The sequence below is a fragment of the Peromyscus leucopus genome, chromosome X (assembly GCF_004664715.2).
Source record: "Peromyscus leucopus breed LL Stock chromosome X, UCI_PerLeu_2.1, whole genome shotgun sequence".
In the NCBI taxonomy this organism is placed as follows: Eukaryota; Metazoa; Chordata; class Mammalia; order Rodentia; family Cricetidae; genus Peromyscus; species Peromyscus leucopus.
In genome coordinates this window covers 65,524,855-65,537,533 of record NC_051083.1, presented here as the reverse complement: position 1 = coordinate 65,537,533, position 12,679 = coordinate 65,524,855, and the positions used below count along the sequence as shown (strand labels likewise).

General features: G+C 41.0%; 1 protein-coding gene across 1 annotated transcript in view; it reads right to left on the bottom strand.

Annotated features, from left to right (window-relative positions):
• Atp7a (ATPase copper transporting alpha) overlaps window positions 1-12,679 on the bottom strand; it is a 117,167-nt gene that overhangs the window by 103,611 nt on the left and 877 nt on the right. Inside the window, 1 exon segment of the mRNA XM_028886391.2 lies at window positions 10,139-10,201. The gene's annotated coding sequence lies outside the window, so the exon portion shown is untranslated.

Sequence of the window (12,679 nt, the reverse complement as noted above, 5' to 3'; positions counted from 1 at the left end):
AGTGGTGGCATGTGCCTTTAATCCCAGGACTTGGTAGGCAGAGGCAGTAGGATCTCTGTGTTCCAGACCAGCCTGGTCTACAACAAGTTCCAGGACAGCCAGGGATATACACAAAAACCCTGTTTAGAAAAACAAAAACAAAACAAGAATATAGAGTTCTAGGTAGAACCATATACAACTGGCAAAACAAAACAAACAAAAATGATGAAATGTTTCCAAATGAGGTTCTGCTATACTTATAGATAGGTGCTGTGGGGGGCCCAAAACAGCTTGACCACACAGTTGCTATGACAAGTTTAGGGGCCCAGATATAGCTGCCATGACAAGCTTACTGGCAGGCACCTCCTGGTCCCCAGCAAAAGCCATAAGAGCTGAAGACACCCAGGGAGGGCTAACATCTGAGGGGAATTATCTGACATTCCAAACATTCCAACCATTAGATAAGATTAGATTGCCAGATGTCCCTGAGCCTAGCATACACATATTTCCCTTTTACAGATACTCCTAGACAAATGTCAGCCAATCAGGGTCCTGAACCCTGGAAATCCCCTCACCCCAACCTCTGCTATGATAAAAACCCTACCCCGCCCAGGCTCAGGGCTCTCTGCTCTCATCACTGCTTAGGACAGATGGAGAATCCAAGCTTGAGCTTGAAATAAAGGCTCTGTGCTTTTTACATACAGGATTCAGTCTCCATGGTGGTCTTTTGTGGTCCCCTCGATCTGGGCATAACAGAAGCCTAGTCTAGTTATCATCAGAGAGATTGCCTCTGGCAGCTAATTGAACCAGATGTCGAGACCCACAGCCAAACATTAGGTGGAGAGAACCCTGGTTGGAGATCTCCATCCAGTCCCTCCCCTCAAAACTCAGGGAACCCCAAGGAAGAGGAGAATGAAGCCAGAGGGGTAAAGGACATGGGGAGAACACATTCCACAGAATCAACAAAGCAGAGCTCATAGGGGTTCATAGAGCTTGAACCGCCAATAGCATGCATGGGTCTGCACTAGACCCACTGAATACATGCTGTGGTTTTTATAGCTGGGTGTTCTTGTGGGACTCCTAACAGTGAGAATTGGAGTGTCTCTGAGTCTTTTGCCTGCTTTTGGGATCACTTGCCTCCTACTGGGTTGCCTGGTTCGGCCTTGATAGGAGGTTTCATGCCTGATCTTATTGTATCTTGTTATGCCATGTTTAGTTGATATTACTTCAAGGACTATCTCTGAAGGGAAATGGAGGAGGAGGTAGATCTGGAGGAGAGGAGGAAAGGGAAGCTTCATGTCGAGATATATTGTATGAGAGAAGAATAAATAAAAATGTTTTATAACCCTGCAACTTTCTAGATAGATGAGGTGGCATTATTAACTTTAACTTACAGATAAAGAAACAAAGGCTAGGAAATACCAACTAATTTGCCCAAAGTCACAGTGTGTTAGCAAAACTAAAAGACTCCAGACTCAGCTGAAATTCAGTGCACCTTGCACTGCTATACAACATATCCAAAGTGCATATTACTTCACCCATGCACCACACACTATTTACAAAGTGTTTCACATACAATTATTTTACTTGATATTCATAATCTATATGTTAGAGCTGATACTGTCATTTACTAATGAGTACACACTAAATAGAGCAAGAAAACTGGCATAATTTCTTGAAATACAGAAACCCCTAAAGTTTATTTGTTGGGTTAGACAGGAATCTTAACACAAAGTGAGTTCCAGGATAGCCAGACTGTTACAAAGAGAAAGCCTGTCTCAAAAAAAAAAAAACAAGAAACTTAAGATGGGAAATGAAAAGATTCAAATTGTGAACTTGGCAGGACTCATTGTCTGTACACAGTAGGGGAACGAATGGACTGAAGGGCGAAGAATGGCTTGGGCAGCTTTCAGGCCCACCATTGCATAATTCCATGTCCTGTGGGTTCATGCAGCACAACAGCCTGAGATGAAATAAAGTAGGGTGTCTCAAACTTGCAGATCAGGATCTACTGGCACATCTAGAAACCTCCACTCCTGACACTCCAAACTGGTTCCAAAATGTCCTCTCCTCTCTGATGTATCTATCCCCTTCCTGTTGCATGGCCTAGATGAGATTCTCAGTGAGATAAAATAAGGAAGCAAGCAACTCTCTCTCTCAGGATTACACTAGCAGAGCCTGCCCTGACCTCAGGATTCTAAAATTAAAAAGGGGCTAGGTTGGGCTAGCAAGATGGTACTCAAGTAGAGGAACTTCTCACCAAGCCTGATGACCTAATTCTTCTAAGTTGTTCTCTGACCTTCACATGCACAACATGGCACATGCCCACACACAAATATCTTTAAATTTTCTTTAAATACAAGTTGAGTATTTCTCCCTGGTAATCGTTCTTCCTCACATATTCTTAATAAACCTGTTGACTCTGCTTTTAAAAAACATAAATGAGGAAGCAGCTTCTCCTTATATTAAAGGTGGCTCACAACTATGATCCCAGCACTCAGGAGACTAAGGCAGGAGTATTATTGTGAGTTCTTGGCTAGTCTGGTCTACATAGTGAGCGTGAGGAAAGCTTAGGCTACAGAGTGAGACCTTGTATCAAAAACAAAAACAAAACCAGCCCCAAAGCTACTTTTTTCCATGTGTTGCTGCTCAATTGTCTGTAAACCCAGTACTTGGGAGGCAGATTTATAAAAATTAACAAAAGTTCAAGACCAGCTTGGACTACATAGCAAATCAGAGTTACATAGGGAGACCCTGTCTCAAAAGATAAAATCAAAGAATTAAAATGTTAAAGACAGAGATCATCCAAACGAAAGATTGGACTGCAACAAAGTGATCTAATATGATCATTTCTACCTGTTTAGTGAGTGGGGGAAAGAACTAAAAAGTGCCAGGACAATAGTACCAAACCTTCCTAGAACATGATAACACATCAAATCCAAAGATAAAAAGAGAGAAAATACAGGTCAGAACAGGCATTCATGTGGCAATCCACTCATGCTGTAAGACAAACTAAGTTCTTGCTTCAGAAACCTCTACCCAAGTTGTGTTTAGGAGCAACAGAAAACCAAGACACAACTGGTCTGGCCAGTTGCTTCAATTATGAAAGATAATCTAAAATTGACCACATGCTTCAGATGCAGAACATAATCTGCATTTCCAGAGCTGTGGGTGTATCTCAGTGGCAGACAGCTGGTCTAGCTTGAGTAAGTGCCTGGGCTCCATCCCCGGAGACACAAAAATTTACAAGATAAAACAACTACTGGTAGGTTTCAAATGGACGAGTCAAGTAGTTGTTTCCCTTCGTATTTGGGAAAGGGAAACAGATTATTGCAGAATCATAGTCAGAAACCAAAGCTAGGGCTGGGCGCAGTGACACACACACCTGTAATCCTAGCACTCAGGAGCATAGCAAACTCAAGGCCATACTGGGCTACACGTAAAGTCTGAGCCAACCCTAAACTGCAGAGGGAGTTTGAGGTCAGCCTCAGCTACATAAGAGATCCTCCCTCAGAATAAGGAAAAAAAAAAAAAAACAAGGCTAGTGCTAGTGATACAGATTTGTTGGTAGAGCTCTTGCCTAGCCTGTGTGAAGGGATTCAATTTCTACCAGTGTATAAACAGAAATGGTGATCCATGCCTGCTCTTCAGCACTCAGGTAGTGGAGACAGAAGCATCAGGAGCTGGCTGTCATCTTCAGCTACATAGCTAGTTTGAAACCAGCATGAATTTATGAGACCCTGTCTCCAGAGAAAGAGAAAGGAAGGAAAGAAGGCAGGCAGACAGACTACTCAAATGTACTGTTTTGCCTGAAGACGTTGGGTACCCTCACAGCTATCACACAGCATGGCTTTCGCTTTCCCCACCTAACTTACTTCTTGTCTATCCTGATCTCTAAGACAGCTCACTGGCACTTCATGTTGATTAGCCTGTCTAATGCCTCGTGATCCTAGGGTTAATGACCCCAGTCACTTGATACAAATATGCCTATGAAGTTGTATCCCTGAGAAAACTCACAACAAAATTCTAAACTTAGAAGCCGGGCGGTGGCACATGCCTTTAATCCCAGCACTTGGGAGGCAGAGCCAGGCGGATCTCTGAGTTCGAGGCCAGCCTGGGCTACCAAGTGAGTTCCAGGACAGGCACAAAGCTACACAGAGAAACCATGTCTTGAAAACCAAAACAAAAAAACAAAAAAAAAGTCTGGATACATAAGATTGTCCATTGTGTTCACTAGCATACCCCTAGTGAGTAGGGTGGCTAGTTGGTAAATCATTGTTGAGTAATTAAAGGAACTGAAGTCCCACCTACACTAGGAATAGGCATGCCAAACACTCCTTCCTACTCACTTTCTTTTGTAATGTCAAAAACCTTGGAACTAGTATCACAGCCTAACACCTAATTTCTCTGCATTTGACTTCTTTCCCTGGCTAGGCTCCATTAGAGCCCAGACACCTTACAAACCTCTGCATATCTCACAAGTATAAGGAAATTTGGATACACAGGAAGCACACCATAAACATTTCCTAGCATAGGGATGTACTGCATGAGAATCCCATCTACAGCAACTTTGGGAGAATAGTTATTTTTGCACGCTAGGTTAGAGATGGCCAAGCCTCTTCGCTTGCTGACATTTTCTATTTCAAAACTCCTTAAGCAGAACTGTGACTGAGCATCTGGCAATTAGGGAAAGCATCTGGAAAATCTCGATGCCCCGGAATTTGTGGCTGCTGATTACACACACAAGCATATTGTTACAGGTTTTCTTGGTAGGGAAGTAGAATGACTGCATCATGGTGATTGCATCTGCTAGTTAACACGAGTTCCAAGATGCATGTTCAAATAGTAGGTGTACTGTTGGCTCCTGGGCCCTCCCAATACCAGTTTCCCCTTTTCTGTGGCATAAAGTAGAAATTAATTATTGCTTGTGGGTATTGATTAGTATAGAGCTCCTATAGTCTACTAAATTGATAGTAGAGCAGAACTACAATTTATAATTTTACTACATAGGTTACTAAAATTACTTTACAGTGAATAATATATTAAAATAATAATAGTAACTGAAATTTATTGTATGTTTACTACTTGCCAAGCACTGTTCTTTTTTTGTTTTTGTTTTTTGTTTTTCTGAGACAGGGTTTCTCTGTGTAACAGTCCTGGCTGTCTTGCAACTCGCTATGTAGACCAGGTTGGCCTTGAACTCACAGAGATCCGCATGCCTCTGTCTCCAGAGTGCTGGGATCAAAGGCGTGAGCTGCCACCACCTGGCACCAGACATTGTTCTTTAAGCATTATAAGTGTCAACTCATTGCCAATCCTAGGAGGTAGGTACTGTTATTGTCCCCACTTTACAACTGTGAAGAAGGGTGAGGATATGCCCTAAACTATTACCTATACCAGGAGTAAGCAGAGGACCCAGGATTCCAACCTAGATAGCTTGGGACCAGAGTCCCCAGCCACTTTTAACCCTATGTTACATTGCCTCTCTCACACAACACAGCATTGTAATGCAACAGTGACTTAAGGTGCTTAAAATAGCAAGAGAATATATTCACTGGATCCAAGAAATGTAACTGGAATGTTGTGATCTGTACCTGCTTAAGTTCTACTGTATTTTCTTTTAGAATACTTCAATTCTACACATGATTATAAATAGTAAAGTATGGCCAGGTGTACTATAAATATAGGAAAATATGTTGGTGGTGCTGGCACATGCCTTTTTGGGGGACGTTTTTTGGTTTGGTTTGGTTTTGACATAGTCAAGATGGCCTCCAACTTTTTTAAACAAAACTGTTCTGGTCCTTATCACTTATATGCATAAAAATAAGTACGGCAAGTGAATGATGGTACATGCCTATGATCCCAGCACTGGGGTGGCTAAGGTAGCAGAATTCGAAGTTCAAGGCCAACCCAACCCACATGCTGACACTCTCTCTCAAAAAATACACAAAAAGAGCTGGGCAGTGGTCTCGCCTTTAATCCCAGATCCAGGACAGGCACCAAAACTACACTGAGAAACCCTCAAAAACAAACAAACAAACAAACAAACAAAAAAAAAAGATATGGGAATCTGTGCCAGGCGTGGTGGCACACACGTTTAATCCCAGCACTCAGGAGGCAGAGACAGGTATATCTCTGAGATTAAGGCCAGCCTGGTCTACAGAGTGAGTTCCAGGACAGCCAGGGCTGTTACACAGAGAAACCCTATCTCGAAAAACCAAAAAAATAAAATAAAATATAGGAATTTGTGGTTTATATTTTTAATAATCACCGTGGGCAAACTCTTAAGACAATTCTAAGCAGACTTTTGCACTATTATACAATGTAGAAAACAGATCTCCTCTTAGCAATCATCACCACTGTCTAAGTATAATGAAAGCACAAAAGGAGGAGGCCACTACTGAATTCAAGGCCATTCTGGGTCCACAGTGAGTTCTAAACTACTGTGGACTACAAAGTGAAATTCATTATCAAAAAAACAAAAGGAAAAAAATTCTGAAGACTACGTGGTTTCCGTGACCCAAATTAATAGACCCAGCTAAAAATATAAGTGCTCTAGACGGACAATATTTGAAGATATATGATTGATACCTAATGTATTTATAATTGTGATTAAAAACCACTAACAAGATATTGTGGCTATAGCCAGACATACACAGAGAAACCCTGTCTCTGGGGGGAAACATACTGTGGCTATAAATTGGAACTAAAACTTTTTTGTTGTTTTTTCGAGACAGGGTTTCTCTGTGTAGCTTTGCGCCTTTCCTGGAACTCACTCTGTAGCCCAGGCTGGCTTTAAACTCACAAAGATCCACCTGCCTCTGCCTCCCGAGTGCTAGGGTGCTGGGATTAAAGGCGTGCCCAGCAGAAATAAAATTTAATAGCCCAATTAACAATGAAATAAGAAGCTAGGAGTGATGATTCATGCCTGTAATCCCAGCACTGGGGAGATAGAGGCAGGAGGATTAGGAATTCAATGTCAGCCTTGGCTATACTAAAGTCAAGCCAGCCTGGACTACAAGAGAACCTATCTCAAAACAAAGAAAATTCAGGTGTGGTAATTCACACCTGCAATCCCAACACTTGGGAGCTGAAGCAGGCTACATAGTAAGTCCAGGAAACTTAGGCTTGGAGTAAAATCCTTTCTCAAAGGGGGAAAAAAGAGCTACATGGTTAAGAGCTCATACTGCTCTTACACAGGACCAAAGCTCAGTTCCCAGCACCCAAATCTGGAGGCTCACAACCACCGTAAATCCAGCTCCATAGGAGCCTATGCCTTCTCTGGGCCTCCTCAGAACCTGCATACACAAATAAAAATAAAATAATTCATTTTCATTTTTCAAGACAGTTTCTCTGTATTGCTTAGGCTATCCTGGAACTTGCTCAGTAGACCAGGCTAACCTCACAGAAATCTGCCTGTCTTTACCTCCCAAGTGTTGGGACTAACGTATGGGACACTACCACCCGGCAAATAAATATTTTTTAAAAGAGATATCTAAATAGATAGCTCAGGCTGGGCTGCAGTGATGCACACCTTTAATCCCAGCACTTGAGATTATACTATATTTACTAAGTTATACCCTAAACTTGTTATTATGTTTACTAATACACTAACAATAATTAACACAGAATTGGACTAATACTAATTTATTATTAATAAACAAGAATCCTACTAGAGTTGGAATGCAGAGGGAGAGTATTTGTCTAGCATAAAGTAGGTTATATATTTAGCATCACAAAAAGGGAGGAGAAAGAATTAGCATTACCATTGTCTTTAGAGCAAATGATTTTATCAATTGAAAAATTAGACATGCCAGGCGTAGCAGTGGTGGTGCATGCCCATAATTCCAGCAATCAGGAGGCAAGTATGGGAGGATCTCAAGTTTGAGGTCAGCTAGGGTTACACAGTAAGCTCCAGGACCATCCGGACTAGCTAATGAGATCCTGTCTCAAAACAAATGTTAGATACCTTCCATTATTCCACCACAAAGGAGAGCACACACACTTGGAACTCTTAACAACTGAGCCCTTTGTAACTATTGGTTAGCTGTAAGGTCAACTCCTCCGTGTGCCAAGGATTGAAAGCAGGGATTCTCACATGTTAAGCACATGCTCTATGACTGAACTACATCCAAACCCCTTAGGAGCCACTTTTATGAAACTTTACCACACAAGTGGCTACAAATTTCTCCTACAGAGTTTGGAGAAAAATTTCTTTAGAAGGGGCTGTTGACTTTTCACTTCTTTTTCTCTGTTCTGGTCTTTTGATGGCTTTTCAGGTCTTAATAGAAGCCCTTTCAATTTTTCTTTCTCCTGAGCAGCATAGCAAATGAAAATCCAAGGAAGCAGAACCCAGCTAGGCATGGTGACTCAGGCCTTTAATCTTAGTACGTGGGAGGCTGAGAAAAAAGGATTACAAGTTCAAGGCCAGCTACGGCTACTTAGTGACTTTCAGGCCAGCTGAGGTTGCATAGTGAGACTGTCTCAAAAATAACAACGTGGAGCTTTTGTCTAGGATGTGCAATTACTACCACTACCTACATGTATACGCACATACCTAAGTAAATAAAATTCAAATTTTACTTAAAAAAAAAAAAGAAAGAGGAGGGAGAGGACTCAGTGGGAAAATGCTTGGTTAGCATGTACCTGAAGACTTGATTCAATACTTACCACCAAAATATGAGGGAGACAGAAAGACAGACAGAACAAATTATTTTCTTCTTAATGCCAAGAGGCACACAGAGCTCTGCAAACTGTCCACCAGGAGTGGAAAAGGGAAATGATTGCATTTTTCCTTCCCTGTCTGCTTTAGTTGTGACATCAGTTGCACATGCTGGAGCAGCAGCAATCACAACAGCATACAGCAAACACACTGCTTTTATGAACAAAATCAGCAAGTGTAAATAGCCAGGCTAAAACAATATCCCTGCCGTGTGAAGTGACCCATTTAAATGCACTTTTGATTATACGTGTGAAAAAACACACTTCTACACTAGGTACAGTAAAATTAGTAATTTTTTTCAAATCCTCTAGGCATAGCTGTACAATTCCAAATAATCAGACAACATGCAATGATGGTTATATAATCAGTTCAAAATTGAGCTATTTTCTCCTCATTTCTATCAAGAAAAGAAGTATTTGTGAAAATCGGTGTGATCTATCATACTTGAACTTACAAATGAGGAAATCAATTTGCTGACAATGCTAGACGACATAGGAACATATTTACGAAACCAGAAACACAGAACCTACTCTATAATAACACGCATCCTAAGTAAATATTGGTACTTTTCTTGCCATATTACCTTAATAAGTTAAATCTGCAAGTTTTTTTTTTTATTTTGTTTCTTTGAGACGAGGTCTTGCTATGTAGCCCAGGCTGGCCTCAAACTCTTAATATTCCTGACTTAGCATCTCAAGTGCTAGGAATTAAGCATATACCACCACACTCAGAAGTAAGTTCCATCACATTAAGTCAACCTACGGACTGAGATCAGGAAGTAAGAGAATTACAATTGTCAGAATGGTAGTTTGAACTGAAATATTCTAGTCATGGTTTATCAGCTACCTGCCTCATTCTTATTTTTACTTAAGTCCTAGGAAATATTCCCCTCTAATAACAAAACATTGGCATCTATTATCCCATCCCTTGGAAGATGGAAGTAAGAGAAACAGGAGTCCAAGGCCAGTCTAGGCGACATGAGACACTGTCTCAAAAAGAACAAAACAATCACAGGCTGCTGATAAGGGTGCCTGCTGCCCAGCCTGATAACCTGAATTCAATCTCTAGCACCCACATAGTAGATGGAAGACTTGAGCCCTCCAAGTTGTCCTCTGACCTCCACATACGAGCTGTTGCATACATACAGACACCCACATACAAATGCACATGTACAAAAAAAAATGAATACATAAAATGTTAAAAACAACACTTTTCTGACAATGTTAATTAAAGCAGAATGCTCCTTTTTTTTTAAAAAAAAAAAAAAGGCACGGTAATATATACAGTCCTAATACTCAGGGAGGTATAGTGGAAGATCACTGCCAAATTTAAAGCTAGCCTAATCTAGATAGCAAGCTCCAGGCCAGTAAGGCTTCATACAGAAACCCTATCTCAAAAGACAAAAAATGGGACTGGAAAAGATGGATCACCACTTACTGAGCCAGCACCAGTGGCAGGAAGTTCACAACCTCTTGTATCCAGGGCATCAAACACATTCTCCTGGTTTCAAAGGACACAGGGACACAAACACATACACACACAAATAAGTAATTTTTTCCTAAGCATGGGGTTGCATACCTTTAATCTCAGCACTCAAGAGGCAAAGGCAGGTGGATCTCTGTTTGTTCAAGACCAGCTTAGTCTGTACAGTGAGTTCCAAGGCTACATAATGAGAGACCTGGTCTCAAAAAAATTTTAAGAAGAAAAATACTTGGAAAACCTGGACTGTCCTTTTAACAAAGATAGGTAAAGAGGATTTTAGGAGAAAACTCCAAAATACTATTTTCATCTATACGAGGGACTGTATCAGCTCAGAAAATTTACTTCCCTAACTGGAAAATGAATATATTTTCATTCCCTGTAATGTCAAAAATTTTAATTATTATTTCATTTGCCAAGCAAATCTGAATATACTATATAGATAAAAATCAGTTTAACAAGTAATGTATACTTTTTAAAAAGGAATGTGTAGCTTTTAGAGCCCTCACAGGAGTACAGGTTATGAAGGATTACCTGTGATATACTGGAGTGCCCTCCATTTCTTCTCCACTTTATCTCCCTCCTCCTGTCTCCATCATTGCCTCCTCTCCCTTATCCCAAAACAAATTTTACTGCTTTTACGTGCATTTTTTTTTTCAAAGAAAGCAGTCTTCTGCATTAAGGAAAAAAAGATGTTCACCTACCCTTTAGGGGAAAATAGTGTTTACATTGGCTTGGGGCCACAAATCAAGATCTAGCACTGGTTTGAAGAGTTTCTATTACATTAGCAAGATGAGAAGAGAAATCAATTTGAGGAGAAATGCAAGGATTCCTTGAGGGGAAATTAGAACAGCTTCTAGCTTTAAAAAATGTTATTTGTGGCCGGGCGTTGGTGGCGCACGCCTTTAGTCCCAGCACTCGGGAGGCAGAGGCAGGCGGATCTCTGTGAGTTCGAGGCCAGCTTGGGCTACCAAGTGAGCTCCAGGAAAGGCGCAAAGCTACACAGAGAAACCCTGTCTCGAAAAAACCAAAAAAAAAAAAAATGTTATTTGTGCTGAGCGGTGGTGGCACACGCCTTTAACACCAGCACTTGGGAGGCAGAGCCAGGCGGATCCCTGTGAGTTCGAGGACAGCCTGGTCTACAGAGTGAGATCCAGGACAGGCTCCAAAACTACACAGAGAAACCCTGTCTGGAAAAACAAACAAATAAAAAGTTACTCAATGCCAACAATTTGGGGAGGGGGGGTTGAGACAGGGTTTTTCTGTGTATCCCTGGCTGCTCTGGAACTCGATCTGTACACCAGGCTTGCCTTGAACTCAGAGATCCAGCCTGCCTCTGCCGCCTGAATGCTGGGATCAAAGGTGTTTGCCACCACACCCGGCAGCCAATACTTTTTTTTAACTCATTGCAAATGAAGGCACAATAATCAGAATTAAAAACTGATTGAGGCTCAACAAAGAAACATAATGAGGGGAAGGCAAGACTTGCTCCCAAAACACAAACCATGCCTACCTACTTTTGTGTCTTTTAAATTTGGGGTTATATTACCATTAAGCTCATACATTTACTATGTTTATCATTTCTCTTTTTTTTCTACATGTAAGCTTTTTGTGGATTAACAATTAATTCTAAATGACTATCCTTCATGACTTTTTTTGTATTTTAAACTGTTTTTTTCAAGACGGGGTTTCTCTGTGTAGTTTTGGTGCCTGTCCTGGATCTCGCGCTATAGACCAGGCTGGCCTCGAACTCACAGAACTCTGCCTGCCTCTGTCTCCATAGTGCTGGAATTAAAGGCGTGCGCCACCACCGACAAGTTTATTTTAACTTTTTTCAAGGTTCCAGGGATAGAACTCATGGCCTTGTCCATGAAAAGGCAACACTCTACAAGCTAAATACCTCCCCAGTCCTTAGTCTTTTTTTCCCCTTGAAATCTTGAAAGGGTGATTGTTAGAAATAGACACATTGGTGTACAGTGTGATCTTACCAGTATTGTTGTGCCTGGACTATTCCATTCCTACAGAGCTACTTTTCCAGACCCAGCTCACATGCTTCTTTCCTTACACCCTTATAACACTTCCTGGTTGTAATATATGTTACTGAGATTTTAAGTCACTAAATGATTGTGTTTCTTTCCTACTTCATTGTGGGACACTCAAGTATGATAACAAAACTTTCATGTGACTACCATAGATGCAGGAAAGTTTGAAATTAAAACACTAAAATCTCTGTTCAAAATAACCTTTCATTAAGAGGGATGGTATAAACAACCTAAGTTGTTTATCCAATTAGTGGGGCTGCTAGAACCCAAGGTCTTTCTTTCTAGCTGAATTCGAGTCAATTGTGTGCAAACTCTTTTGAGTCCAGGAACTGTCTCAATCTGGAATTGCCCCATCCCTCAACCTCAGTATCACTTAATTCAATGTTCTGCACACACTGCCTCAATACAAAGCCTTATTACTAAATAATGAGACTATAATTAAAACACAGTTCAGATC